Source organism: Macrotis lagotis, chromosome 7 (genome assembly GCF_037893015.1).
Source record: "Macrotis lagotis isolate mMagLag1 chromosome 7, bilby.v1.9.chrom.fasta, whole genome shotgun sequence".
Taxonomy (NCBI): Eukaryota; Metazoa; Chordata; class Mammalia; order Peramelemorphia; family Peramelidae; genus Macrotis; species Macrotis lagotis.
The window spans coordinates 142,005,059-142,019,528 of NC_133664.1; the positions used below are offsets into that span (position 1 = coordinate 142,005,059).

The 14,470-nt window shown below is 36.3% G+C and overlaps 1 protein-coding gene across 2 annotated transcripts in view; it reads right to left on the minus strand.

Moving 5' to 3' along the window:
* Positions 1-14,470, minus strand: part of FOXP2 (forkhead box P2) — a 721,187-nt gene that overhangs the window by 665,868 nt on the left and 40,849 nt on the right. The window contains exon 1 of one of the 2 annotated variants that reach the window (XM_074193870.1): positions 994-6,805. The exons of the other annotated variant lie outside the window; for it this stretch is intronic. The gene's annotated coding sequence lies outside the window, so the exon portion shown is untranslated. Of the gene's footprint in view, positions 1-993; positions 6,806-14,470 lie in introns of those variants that run through there. 2 annotated transcript variants of the gene reach the window in all.

The following is a 14,470-nucleotide window of genomic DNA, read 5'->3' on the forward strand; positions in this document are numbered from 1 at the left end:
TGAAAAAAATTTCTATTTGATTCCCCAGGAACTTCAGCTTATCTAAAAAAATAGAAGGTTTTAGATCTCTAAGTCCTTTTTAGTTCCAAAATCATTTGATTCCATGATTCTGAGTCCTTTTCTTTTATTGTAGGCCTGATAATCATTATTTGACATGGCAAATTTTAACTTCTCTTCTTCCATTTTTTTAGTGGTATCTATGAGCAAATGGCAATCTAGCAGGATGGAATTTTCTGGGATGCACAGGAACATGAGTGAAACAAAGTAAAATGACTATTACTGCTGTTCCGTAAGTATGTATAATACTTTGTCCACCCTGTGCTAGACTGGTAAAGGATATATATGCTTGGGCAATGGGGACTGTGAATGCATTAAGTTGGGAAGTTACGGTATAATGAACCTCAATTTTCAGGTGGTCAAATAAAATTAAGAAGAAAAAATAAAATTAACTCAGTGTGATTCTTTGATCCTAATAAAAGGTAATTTGTAGAGTACTGAAGCAAATGGATGTTCCTGGACTGATGTGGATAATTAAAGTGAAGGAGCTTCAGAGACCCCAAAATGCAATGCAGTCTTTTATCAGAAGCAGTCACTCTATCTCAGTCTGACAGTTACAGCGTATGATCTGGTAAACAAATACTTTCACACAGTACAAAAGTGCCATTAAAGGCCAAAACTGTCAACACAAATTCCATTCTTACAAGAGAAAAAAATATATAAACTGTTGATCACCTCTGGTTGTCTTAACTAGCATGGAGGTTGTCATGGAAACATTTCTGCGAAGTTCACAGTGATGAAACACAAACACATCCAGTTTAATTGCTATTAGGTTTAGCATACCAGAGTTTATTTATACTCAGGGTGCATTATGATAAAATTCAGTAAAAAGTAAAGCTTGTAATGATCTAGTAGAACAATGCCAATGTTTCTTTTTTAAAAATGGAAATAAAAATTCAACAGAAGTTTGATTTTTCAGGAAGGAAAAAACATTACCCAGAACTCACTGTTTCCTCAAATGCTGACAAATTTCTCAGGAACAGGAATACACAATTGCTTTTCTCTCCTATAGGGCATAATAGACAAAAGCAAGTATTTCATATACTAAAATATATAAAAAATAAAATCCAAAGATATCAGAAAAATTCAAATTTTAAAAATTACGAGTTTGATTTTTCCAATTAAATAATGTACATTTTTAAGATAACTAGAACTTTGTTTTCTAGTGATAAAATGGCAGTAATCTGATCTCTAACTTCTTTCTTGGTAGAAAAGTATATTTTCCACCTTATTCAATGAACCAGAATTCTTCCTCAACCTTCCTGCATCTCCTCCTCTCCTCTATCCCATCAGTAATATCTTTTTTAAAAGTGAGGGAAACAAAAAAACCTGTGCTATAAGAAAAAGGTATGGTTATTAAAATCATATATATACAAAATGATGCTTTTTACTACATGGATAGTAAACCATTTAGCAGATGGCTTTGATAATTAGTGTTTGATAAAAAGCACTATTCTGAGGCCAATTTAATGATATCTCCTATGATATTCGTTAGACTAGACCTTAAACTTAGACTGTCAACACAAACCTGTTAGCACTTAAAGTATCAGTTGGCACAGTCTTTCAAGAGCCTAGGGTCACCATCACACAAAAATGAAGCAAGAAAAGCTATAAAACCAACTAGCCCTGGAAAAAGTAACTGACATAACTGAGTCCAATTTTTTTTTTTACTATCAGGAAATTTTTTCAGTAAATAGAATACACTGAAACTAAAGCCAAAGCAAGGTAGCAGATATTTATGAAATAAACATTTAGTGTGTGTGTTAAGGCAGTGTGCTAAGCACTTTACAAAGAAAAGCAAAAACAATCTCTCAATTATGTGAATACAGGGGTAGACTGAGGTAATGGAGGTAGATGGAGAGGGGAAGAAGGCACTAGTAATGAAGGAGAACAAGCTTGGCTTCTTGCAAAAGGTAGGGTTTCAAAAGAGACTTGAAGACAGGGAAGCTAGAAAGTAGAGGGATAGCAGGACAGTCCAGGAAGCAGGGATTTTTTTTTAAAAAAAAACAGAAACAAACCAAAATCATGAAGGGCCTTGAATGTATTTCATCTGTATATGTGAATTGGTTCAAGAAACAGGCATGACTGGCCAAAGATAGGCCTTCAGGGACTCATGACAGCTATCTATTCTCAAGTATTTATTTGTAGGACTGTCACTGAGAAAAAGAGATCTGATTTTTTTCCTATTTGGCATTTCCAACACAGAAGCAGGTAGAAATGAGTGCAAGTTGCAGAGAAGCAAATTTAGGTTAGAGGCTGGGGAAAACTTCCTAGCAATGACAGTTGCTCAGAAGTAGAATGAGTAGGTCCTTCCATCCTTAGAGAGTCTTCAACAAAAGCTAACTGATCACTTGTCATGGATGCAATAGCACAGATGAGATACTTTTTAGGTATGGGATGGAATTGATGAATGCTGAAATCCCTTCCAACTTTGAAATGTTTCTTCATTTTCTTTAGGAATTTTTTTTAACTTTTAGGGTTGTAAAAAAGGGAAAAAACTGGGTAAGATTTTAAGAGATTTAAAAAATTAACAGTTTAATACTATATGTTATTGAGTGTAATAAAAAAGAAATACAAGATTTAGACACAGTCCCTCAAGATGTTTTAATATAGTTGTGAGAACAAAACTGACATATAAAAATAATTTTAAAATAATTCAGGAAAGCATGTAATCGCATGTTGGCTAAGAAATAAATGATAAAAACCCCAGGATGTGGAACAGAATCTCTGTGATAAACATGAATAGGTTGCTATCTACAATACTGAAGAGTATGGGGAATCTACATCAATGAAATTATAAATTTACCTAAAAATATATTAAATCTTTTCAAATCCAATAATTTAGTGATAATAACTGGCAACTCAGAAAAAGTGCTTTTCATTTTGTAAGCATCTGATAAGTGCTTGAATTGCTGAATATCTTGATAATAAATACAAAGTTTATTAAATGCTCATTGATCATGTGTCAATCCTCCATATCCTAGAAAGGTTCTATTTGTGACTCTCTAGCTGAAAGTTCAGACAATATCCTCTCAAGAGCTGAGACTGGCTCCATGTAAATCTTTCAAACAATGCCATGGTAAATTAGGGCACTTCCTGCAGCAACTGGAATGAGGGCTCCTTGAGTTTGAGTTTAAAAATGAGAAGTAGACATGCCGTTTCTCCTGCCTATTCCAATCTTTCATTTGGTGGCAAGTGCCTCTCCAAATGAGTGATTATGTGGTAATCCAAATATCCACAGTGAAGAAGCAAAAAGGAAAATGACATACCAGAGATATCCAAAGGAAAATTGTATGAAGAATATCCTTTACAGCTGGCTGGAGACAAGCGTGGGATGCTTCAGGCCTCCAAATCTATGTCCAGATGGGGATGATGGCATAGCAACTCCACAAATTGTGGTGGAGGTTCAAACATGCCTTTTTATATTATAGGAAAAATCCTAATTTTGATATGTCTGAGAGATGCCACTTTTCTTTTTAGGGGTTCCAGAATAATGACCAGTAGGGAGTTCCTCTCCTTCTACATTTATGTTTGGGATTTCTGAGGGACATGAATGAGAATATAATAGTGGAATGTTCCTTGATTTACTCATGATTGACTAGCACATAGAGTTCTCTCTAATGTCGAGGGACATGAAGCAATCTGGGCAGAGATTGACAAAGTCTCTGTTTTAGCTATTATTGGTAAACCCTTCTTTGCTAATTTTAGGGGTGGTATAATCAAACAAGAGCTAGTAAGTACTTATGGGAAATGTGCCAATCCTCAGTCTAGCGTCATGCAAAGCCTCAGGAAAATGCTTAGATTATTTTTCTCTATGGATTTTATCTTGAAATTCTAACTCAGGTTCAATGGGATTATAAGAGAAATAAGATAAATGTACAATAGTCTAAGACCTATTAACATGGGGATGAATGGCATATTTATTAATAGAACTATATATATATATATATATATATATATACATATATGTGTGTGTGTGTGTGTGTGTGTGTCTGCAGAAACTTCTAAAGCAAGCAATATTGATTCATTTATATTCCTCAAAGTGGGGAAGGACAGCCCTTGGAGTTACAAAATTCTAGTAAGCCAAACTACTATATACTCATATTCACTTAATGAGAAAGTGGTATAGAACTACAGAAAACCAACATAATAGAAAATATTACAGAATTTAAGGTTTTGTTGTTCCTGTCTCACTAGATTTGCTAAATATAGGCAGAATGATCCAGTCTATTAAGTTTGTCTTCCCTTTTTTCCAAGTTTTTCACCTCTATGGAAACCCCAAACCCCACTTTCCTTCTTTACCATTACTCTTCTATAAATATGGGATGCTAATTTCCATCATCTGGATAGAATGTATAAATAAATTTCAAGCAATACTTCATCCAGAAGCTGCATGTTAAGTTTTTTTAGTTCCAATCAAAGATTTCAAAAGACTCCAATCAAAGGCATTTCAGAGAATAGAAAGTTAATAAACATTTATTAAAGGCCTACAATGTACCAGGTTGGAAACACAAAGAAAGGCAGCCAAAGACAGTCCCTGCTCTAGAGGAGCTCACAGGCTGAGGGAAATTGTGCAAGATCTATACAAATAAGTTATTTATGTCTATATATGTATATACATGCATATGTATATAACACATATGTGAATATATATAAATAATAAATTGGAAATAGCCAACAGAAGAATGGCATCATAATGAAGAAGGTTCATAAAAGATTTCCTAAAGAAGGTAGGAATGTTAACTGGAAATTGAAGGAAACTAGGCAGAGATAAGAAGAATGAACATGTCAGATATGGAGCATAGCCAGTGAAAATGCCTAAGATTTGAAGATGAAATATCTTAATCAAGCAACTATATCAAGACCAGTGACGCTGGCTTATAGTTAGAAAGCATAGTTGGAATATTGGCTCAATTCTTGGACCTCAAATTCTGGTATAATACCAGAACCTAGAAAAAAAAGTCAAAGAACCTCGAGAGGCTCCTGTCTGCCTGGTATAATATGATTCCCATCAACATAAATCTAATCTCCATGTTCCTCAATAATTGCTGCATCACCAAAGATTCTCTGATACTTTTTGAGGTAGAATTAGGAATTATACAGGAGACAGATCACTGAGATTATAGACAAAACACCTTAGTTCAAATTCAGTCTCAGATTCTTACTACCTGTGTGACTCTGACAAGTCATTTAAGCTTTATATCAGTTTCCCTGACTGTTGATGAGAATAATAATTGTTCCTACCCTAAATGGTTGTTTTGAGGCTAAAAAGGGTACAATATTTGTGAAGTACCAAGAAAATAGTAGGTACTTCTTTGCTCACTCCCTTCTCAGCTCCTTTTTGGCTCTGAATTAGAAGCATAATGTTAGGGCTTCCTAATGCACAATCTACCACTTTGGAAGGAGGAGAAAATACACATATAGGAGAAGGGATTAGCTCCAGACTAATAACCACAGCATTATATCTTCTAGTCATTAATTTGTAAATGCTTGGCTCTGTAACTTGGAGAAACTACATAGCAATTCTTTTTCAATTTTAACCAAGTTCAACTTCTTTAGGAAGAATAAATGGCTTACTTTTAGCATAGACAGAATATGACAACTATAGCCATTTTTCTTAGATTTTTCCTCACCAATCTGTGTCAGTTATATTCTACAAGAGAAACCCTATAAGTACCAAGCCCTAATCACTCCAAATAAAAGAGGTTAAATCTTGAAGCAAAATTGGGGGTTGACTGGGAAACTATACATTTGTCCTACACACTATCAATTTTTTCTGTATAGAATTGATTACAAGGTACTATTTTTCAAATTTGGATTTTGGCAGATACATGCATCTGAATATATTCATAAATGCCACAATAATTTTTCACTTGAATGCTTCAATGAATCTGTGATCTCACTGAGGAAGAATATGCTCTCCCCAATGATACAGATGGTAACCCAACCATACCTTATCATCCTGTGGAGTTCTACTTTGATCACATCCAAAATTCTCCACAGTCAATCCAATATGTTTTTAGAGAGTTTCCTCTAAGTCTTTCAACAGTATGTGGATAATTGTGCAGCATTTAAATTGTCAGTCAACTAGCCTTTATGCTCTTTGCATACCTTTTACTCTTCTCTTTCCTTCTTATATTCAAGTGATCATTGCTGATATGCTGCAGGTTGCATAATTCCAGTGGTCTGCAAACATATTGCCCTATGGTGGTGGCCCATGATTTTTGTGTCATTTAGCATCACCAGAAAAAAAGATGAGTATTAAATAACAGGAGTTAGGTATTTTTTTATTCAGAGAGCAGATTGATACCACTGAAAATTCAATCTATTCAGTACTTCTAAATACAACCTTAAAATATAACATTCAAGACCATAAAACAACACAGAATGCAATTTCTAATAGAGGGTCTCATGAAAATTTACTTCCTTTCAAAAGTCTAAGGGATCTCCAAATTATTACTCTGGTTGGGGCTTCAAAATGTGTTTAAATGAGACATATTTTATAGGAAGGGAAAAGTCAAAGTGTGCAAGATATGAATGGAAAGGAAGATAAGTAAAAAGAAATTCAAATCAATAATATTTTTATAAATCAGCTACCAATTATATTAGATTCACACTTCTATCTAAATTCTTTTTTTTTACAAGGCAAATGTGGTTAAGTGGCTTGCCCAAGGACACACAGCTAGGTAATTATTAAGTGTCTGAGACCGCATTTGAACCCAGGTACTCCTGACTCCAGAGCCGGTGCTTTATCCACTGCGCCACCAACCCCCCCCCCCCAGCCACCTAGCCGCCCCCATGCACCACCTAGCCACCCCCCACACTTCTAAATTCTTAAACAATATCATAATGAAGATTATATCTTGTCAAAAAAGTTGCTGAATGTTTCTAAACTTCAATGAAGCATGAGTTCTATTAAGGCTTTTTTTGTCAAGAATCTCTAATTTTTAAAAAAGTCTATGTGATAGGAAATTGAAATGTTTATTTTACACTGCTTTTTTAATTTACATTTTACAAACATTTCTACACTGAAAGATAAACATCAGTCTTTAAGAAAAATTTTATATCCTAGAATGAAAATCGTTTGTACATATAATTTGAAAGAAGTAGCAAAGTAGAACATGACATATTTAAACTTCCACTCAATCATATATTTAGATATTTTAATACTCTGTGGGTGGATATTTGATGCTGGCCTAAATTCAAATAGGTTACTGGCCTATTAGCAATCTCCTCAACAATCTTCAGTAACACAAAGAAAGTATTTTCTAAATGATACAAGCATTTTAAAATATTGAAATCTTGAATATTGGCTTATCCTTTTTTGGCACTATAATTATACTTTAGACAGAACATCCAGAGATTTTATTACTGTATAATTTGTGGTAGTTGATTCAAACAAAAAACATTAAAATGACAGTTTTTATTAATTATGAAACCTTAGCTGACATTTCACTATTTGGCAATTAAAATCTGTATATATTTTGATCCTGAGATAGGCTTCACCACTCAATACTAGTTGTCATCTGCAAAACAAAACAGAAAAAGAACAGGGATATAAACTTCTGGCAAAAATATCAATAAACTTGCAAAAACTGATTACGACACTGTTAATTCTTACTGGCAAAAGTAGACACACACACACACACACACACACACACACACACACAAATATTACTGTATCAAGTTTACAACTGATGGATCCCATGCTACTCTTCCAAAGTTATGTGTGTGTGTGTGAAATGTTCCCTATACTACAGCATATAAAAAGGTGGATCTACGAAGCTTTCATCCTGATCCTCCTAGCTTAGAAAATGTTTGTAAAATTTTTTAAAATGCAGTGTAAACATTTCAGCCCTGAACCTTTTTTTATATGCCTTTGAACCTTCACTTTCATGTGCAATACCTGAGAGCCCACTGAGAATAGCTGCTGAAAGCCCCAAAGATGGGTAAAACAGAATTTCTGACTCAGGAAATAAAGATCAGCTGAATATGATTCCCATATGGCAATCCAGATCAATGGAAAGCAAGACCAGAAATTTACAATATCTATACAGTACAGTACAACATGAAGGTTATCTTTTATTGCTGGTAGCAAAACTCCCAGTGGCCAAGAACTGAGTAGATAGATACGAAGACTGTAAATGTAGTAATGATGAACCAGGAAAACATTGTATTCATATATCCAAATGAAAATAGAATTATGAAGTTCTATTAACTTTACTGGGTACCACTGATATTGTAAATCATTTTTAAAACTAAAAAGTATAATTTCATACACCTAAAACAGATATAAAAATACACATTAGGTTTTTTATTTGCTTTTTTCCCCTTTAAGTATGAAGAATTCATGGAAATGAACCACAAGAAGCATTCTTTCCTTTAAAAAAACCACAACTCAAACAGCTGCAAGATTACTTTTATAATAAAATATATTTGGAAGACAATACACTTAATAGTTTGATTGCTTTTATTGTGAAAAATTCGCAAAATGTATTTTAAAATTACATACACACTAAAATACAGTCATACCATTCTCAAATGGGAACATCTGGAGGCATTCACCATCTACACAATCTTTCTCCTACAGGAGTTCTGCACAGGACATCATCTCTAACAATGCCGGACATCTTTAGTTAACATGTTTCCAAATTTTATGGTTAATTTAATATTGCTAATCATAGAATCACTGAATAAAAATTAACTCTGTAGTTGCATCCATTATGGAATTTAGTTTAATCTTAACAAATATACATGTTTTGGAAAGATGAAAGCTTTTAAGTATATGGTTTATTTTGGGTCACAATTTTGTTTTATAATCAACAAAAAATAGAGTAAAATCAGGAACTCCTCTACAACTTTCAGTAAATTATGTGACTATAAAGATGAGCTCTCCTGTACAAAACTGACCACAAAAGCCTGGCTATGTCACTCTCTAAACTTCATCATGGATAAACTCAATAACTGGGTAGGCCATTCTCAATTAGATTGCATAGAAATGAGAAAATATGCACATGGTTTTTAGTTGATGATGTTTTCTTGGTCTCCTTTGAGTAATAATATCATCAGTGAGATTCTATGCCCCCAGTTTTTTGGTATTCCCCCTTTCTCTGATAAATCTTGATTTGACTTTCAGGCTTTTGCCCTCATATTAATCTCCTGTACACCAGCCATGATCTGGTCCATGTAGCAGCTCAGCAGCTCTTTCTGATTTATTTTAAAGTGACAGTCCAAAAGTGGCTGTTACATTGTCATTACTGATTGAAAATAGCAATTATGTAAAATAGCAAAAATAGCAAAGGCTGGCAAATCTGTTCTTCCATTTTGCATCTCTTTGGTGTCCTTCTAGATATATTCTAAGAATGATCTGGCTTAGCTCTGTTTCAAAACAAACTAGCTTATTTTTTTTTCTCTCCATTGTTTTTTCTTTGATTTTGCCAGGAAATAATGTTTGTTATCTTTCATCTTCTTCCTCCTGAAGTTTTATAAATATGCTCGAACTCCTAGATGGTAGTTTGCTTGATTGACTTCTTACCTGTGGCAAAACCATCAAGTGACTGCTGATTGAGGTAGTTTTTAAATCTCTTTTGAACACCTCGTGTTAACTGCCCAACACAAAAAAAAAATCACTTATACGTTTCAAGGAAAGACACGAATCAATGTCTTTTAATTTTATACTTCCCTCTTTTAAAACTTACAGCTTACTTAAAAGTGTCAAATTTGAGGCATGTGTAATCTCATGTGTGTGTGTGTGTATGTTTGGGTGTATATATGTTGATATTAATTTTGACTTCTGTCAATGGTTTCAGCTTAGACAGCTTAGGTCTCAAATGACTTATAAGCATTAATTTCTTATATGCAATTATTACCAATTTCACATTATTGAATGCTTATCCAGAGGCTAAAGTGTTTCTTTTTTAAAGGGGTACATTCATGATATACAGGAGTAAGGCATCTAAATAGTCTACAAATCTTTGGGCTCTTTCATTTCTCATTTTAAATCAAAATTTCCACCACATTTTTCACCATCCTCTCCTATGCCAACCTTCATAACATAGTGTATGTTGACTTAGTTTGAAAAATCTTGGCAACTTCATCATAAAATTCTATACTTCTCTATATCATGCAAAAGATGATGTTATATGAGAAATAATTAGATCCATGATTTTCTGAGGAGCTTATGCTCCTCAGAAGAAGTACAACTTGGAAATACTGAAGGCTTCATGATATAATATCTTGTTGATATTAGGAATACAGTAAAACCAACTCTACCAACTTCTTCAATTCCATATGTAAATAGGAACATAGGGTAAGCAGCAAGGTGAGGCAAAGGATAAAGTCTTTGGCCTCAGGAAGAAGTGGTTTCAATTCTGCCTCAGATACTTCCTTAGGCAATTAGGATAGAACACTGGATCTGGAATCAGGAAGACTCTAGTTCAAATATAGGTTCCGACATTTACTAGCCTTGTGATATTTAGCAAGTCACTCTCAGCATCAGCTTCTGTAAAATGGGAATTATAACAGACAAACTTCCCAGAGTTCATCTGAAGATCAAATGAGAAAATATTTATAAAACTCCCAGCACAAATCATGCAGTCATATAGTAAGTGCTAAGTAAATGCTTGTTTCCTTCCTGTATGACCCTGAGCAAGTCACTTAACCTTTCTCAGATTTATTTTCATCATCTGAAAAATAGATAATAGTAGTACCTCACAGGGTTTTTTTAATATCAAATGAGTTAACTGATAAAAATGCACTGCAAGTTTAAAACACTCTATAAATACTATTGCTTAAGTTATCTTCCCTTTTAAAAAGACTGTCTTCAGTTCTCATCAATAACATTATGATTATCATTCTAGTTTAATCCTTCTGATAGTATTAACTAATTATTCATTTGTCAAAGTGCTCACACTTAAAGCACTAATAATTAGATAAACATTTATAGATGATTTGAATTGTGAGATCCTTAGCCATTATGCTTCCTTTATTTCCCTTACCATCATCACTTTAAAAGTAAAAGGCAGGGGCCGCTAGGTGGCACAGTGGATAGAGCACCGGCCTTAGAGTCAGGAGTGCCTGGGTTCAAATCCGGTCTTAGACACTTAATAATTACCTAGCTGTGTGGCCTTGGGCAAGTCACTTAACCCCATTGCCTAGCAAAAACCTAAAAAAAAAAGTAAAGGGCAACCTTACTCAAGGTAGAGCAGAAAGAGCAGAAAGGCTTTGCTCCACAGGGTTGCAGTGGTGGCCCACTACAGCAAAAGAACTTCAGCCTCCCTGAGGCAGCCCCAGGGCACTGGGTGCTGAGGCTCACAGCAGCCGGGGAGTTTCCTGACCTACGCCCCGGGGAGCACTGGGCACAAATTGGGGGAAGGGGGGGGGGACCTCTGACAGAGCAAGCATGTGAAGCCCAGCCCTGAGGGCATACAATAAGCAGCTTGGCCAGGGCAGCCCAGATCCAGAAAACAGAAGCAGGTGGGGATGGTAAGCAGGAGCCCCCAGGGCATGAGTACATTGAACCTAGGCAGGGGAATGAAAAGAAAGAGACTGCAGAGCTCTGTCCTCTGTCCCTGGAACAGGACACTGGGATTCTGGCCACATTCAGATCCTGATCGCAGTCTAGGCCCCCCCCATAGAACAGCAGGACCCCCCCCACCTCAGCCCCGTGGCAAAGGGGGGCGCTTAGGGTCATTCACAGACCAGGAGGGAGGACAGAGCCTCACACCCTGAGATCCTTGTGGGAGTGTCCCAAAAGCTCAGGAAGCACCCCAACACAGGCTCAGGCTGGGAAAATGAGCAAGCAGAGAAAAAAGAGGAACACCATTGGGAAATATTTTGCCTGTGAGCCCAAGAAGGATCAATATACTCAGTCTGAAGATGAGGAAGCACAAGCTCCTGCATCTAAAGACTCCAAGAAAAACAGGAACTGGGCTCAGGCTATAACAGAGCTCAAAAAAAGACTTTGAAAATCAAATGAGGGAGAAGGAAAAACTGGGAAAAGAAATGAGAGAGATGCAGGAAAAACATGAAAATGAAATCCGCAGCTTAGTCAAGGAGATCCAAAAAAAATGCTGAAGAAAACAGAATGCTAAAAACTAGCTTAGGTCAAATGGATAAAACAGTTCAAAAATTTATTAAGGAGAAGAATGCTTTAAAAAGCAGAATTGGCCAGATGGAAAAAGAGGTAAAAAACTCTCCGAGGAAAACAAATCCTTCAGACAAAGAATAGAACTCAGGGAGATTGATGAATTTACAAGAAATCAGGACTCAATACTTCAAAACCAAAAGAATGAAAAATTAGAAGAAAATGTGAAACATCTCATTGAAAAAACAACTGATATGGAAAACAGATTTAGGAAAGATAATTTAAAATTATTGTAATGGGGCGGCTAGGTGGCATAGTGGATAAAGCACTGGCCTTGGAGTCAGGAGTACCTGGGTTCAAATCCAGTCTCAGACACTTAATAATTACCTAGTTGTGTGGCCTTGGGAAAGCCATTTAACCCCATTTGCCTTGCAAAAACCTAAAAAGAAAAATTATTGGAATACCTGAAAGTCACAATCAGGAAAAGAGCCTTGACATCATTTTCAAAGAATGACTACAAGAAAATTGTCCTGATATCCTAGAAGCAGAGGGCAAAACAGAAATGGAGGGAATCTACCGATCCCCCTGAGAAAGAGAGCCCAAAAAACAAACCCCCAGGAATATTATAGTCAAGTTCCAGAACTCCCAAGTCAAAGAGAAAATATTACAAGCAAACAGAAGGACACAATTCAAATACCGTGGAGCTGTAATGAGGATCTCACAGGACTTAGCAGCAACTACATTAAAAGCACATAGGGCTTGGAATATAATATACTGAGGCAAAGGAGCTTAGAATGCAACCAAGAATCAACTACCCAGCAAAACTGAATGTCCTCTTCCAGGGAAAAAGATGAACTTTCAATGAACCTGGAGAATTTCAAATGTTCCTTTGGAATGGCCAGAGCCGAACAGAAGGTTTGATCTTCAAATACAGGACTCAGGTGAAGCATAGAGAGTGGAGAAGAAGGGTAAAATATGAGGGACTTGATGATGAGCTTGATGTATTCCTGCATAGAAAAATGACACTGATAATACTCATATGAACCTTCCCAAAGCAGGTAGAAGGAGCTTTTATAGATGAAGCACAGGAGAAAGCTGAATTTGAAGATAAAATATGGTGTAAAAATGGAGCCAATAGAAAAAAGGGAAATGTAATGGGAGAAAGAAAAAGGAGAGGAGGAATAGGCTAAGATATTTCATATAATAAGATTTTTCTTTGTTACAATGAGCTATTGCAATGATATGGAAGGGGGAGGCAAGGGAGAATGAGGGACTTTTCGCTCTCATCAGAGGTGGCTAGGAGAGGAAACAGCATATATACTCAATGGGGTATAGACATCTGGAGTAAGAAGGAGAGAAGGGGGGAAGGGGGAAGGGGTGGGGATGGACCATGAAGGAGGAGAGGATGGACCATGGCAGGAGAGTGGTCAGATATAACACATCTTCTTTTTTACTTCTTGCAAGGGGCTGGGATTGGATGGCCTGTCCAGGACCATAGGGCCAGGTCAGGGGTGGTGGTGGTGGGGGGGGCTTGGGGCCTCTTGGCCCCAGGACCAGGGATCTGTCTCTTGCGTCATTTAGCTACCCTATAACAGAGTCAGAGTGAAAGGAGAGAGAAAATATAGTACATGGTAGTGGAGAAATACGAAAGGAGGGAGATGCGATTAGCAATGTCGATGGTGGAAAAATATGGAAGTAACTTTTGTGATGGACTTATCATAAAGAATGTGATCCACCCACAACAGAGTTGCTGGTGTTGGAACACAGACTGAAACACATTTTTTATAATTATTATTTTAGGGGCGGGTGCAGGGCAAATAGGGCTGGGTGCCCTGCCTGGGGCCGCATAGCCTGCCTGGGGCCACAATAGCAGGGTGATCTTTGGGTGTCTGAGGCCAGATTTGGACCTGGGTGCTCCTGGCTCAAAGGGCCAGTGATCTGTCCGCCACCCAGCTGCCCCTACTATTATTACTATTTTATTTTATTTGGGTCTTTTTTTCTTTTTTTGGTTTTTGCAGGGCAGTGGGGTTGGGGTGGCTTGCATGTCACTCGGCTGGATGATTGTTGGGTGTACGGGGCCGGATATGGGCTCAGGTGTTCCTGGCTCCAGGGCTGGTGCTCCGTCCACTGAACCACCTAGGCATACCTACAATTATTACTATTATTTTTTAATTTTAATTTTAATTTTTTTCTCTCTCCTTTACTTTATCGCTCAAGTGAGTCTATATTTTGGGTTTACTCTTAAACAAGAATATTTTATTAATGTATAGAAAAATTATTTGTACAAAATGAGAATAAATATTAAATAAACTTTATTTTAAAAAAAGT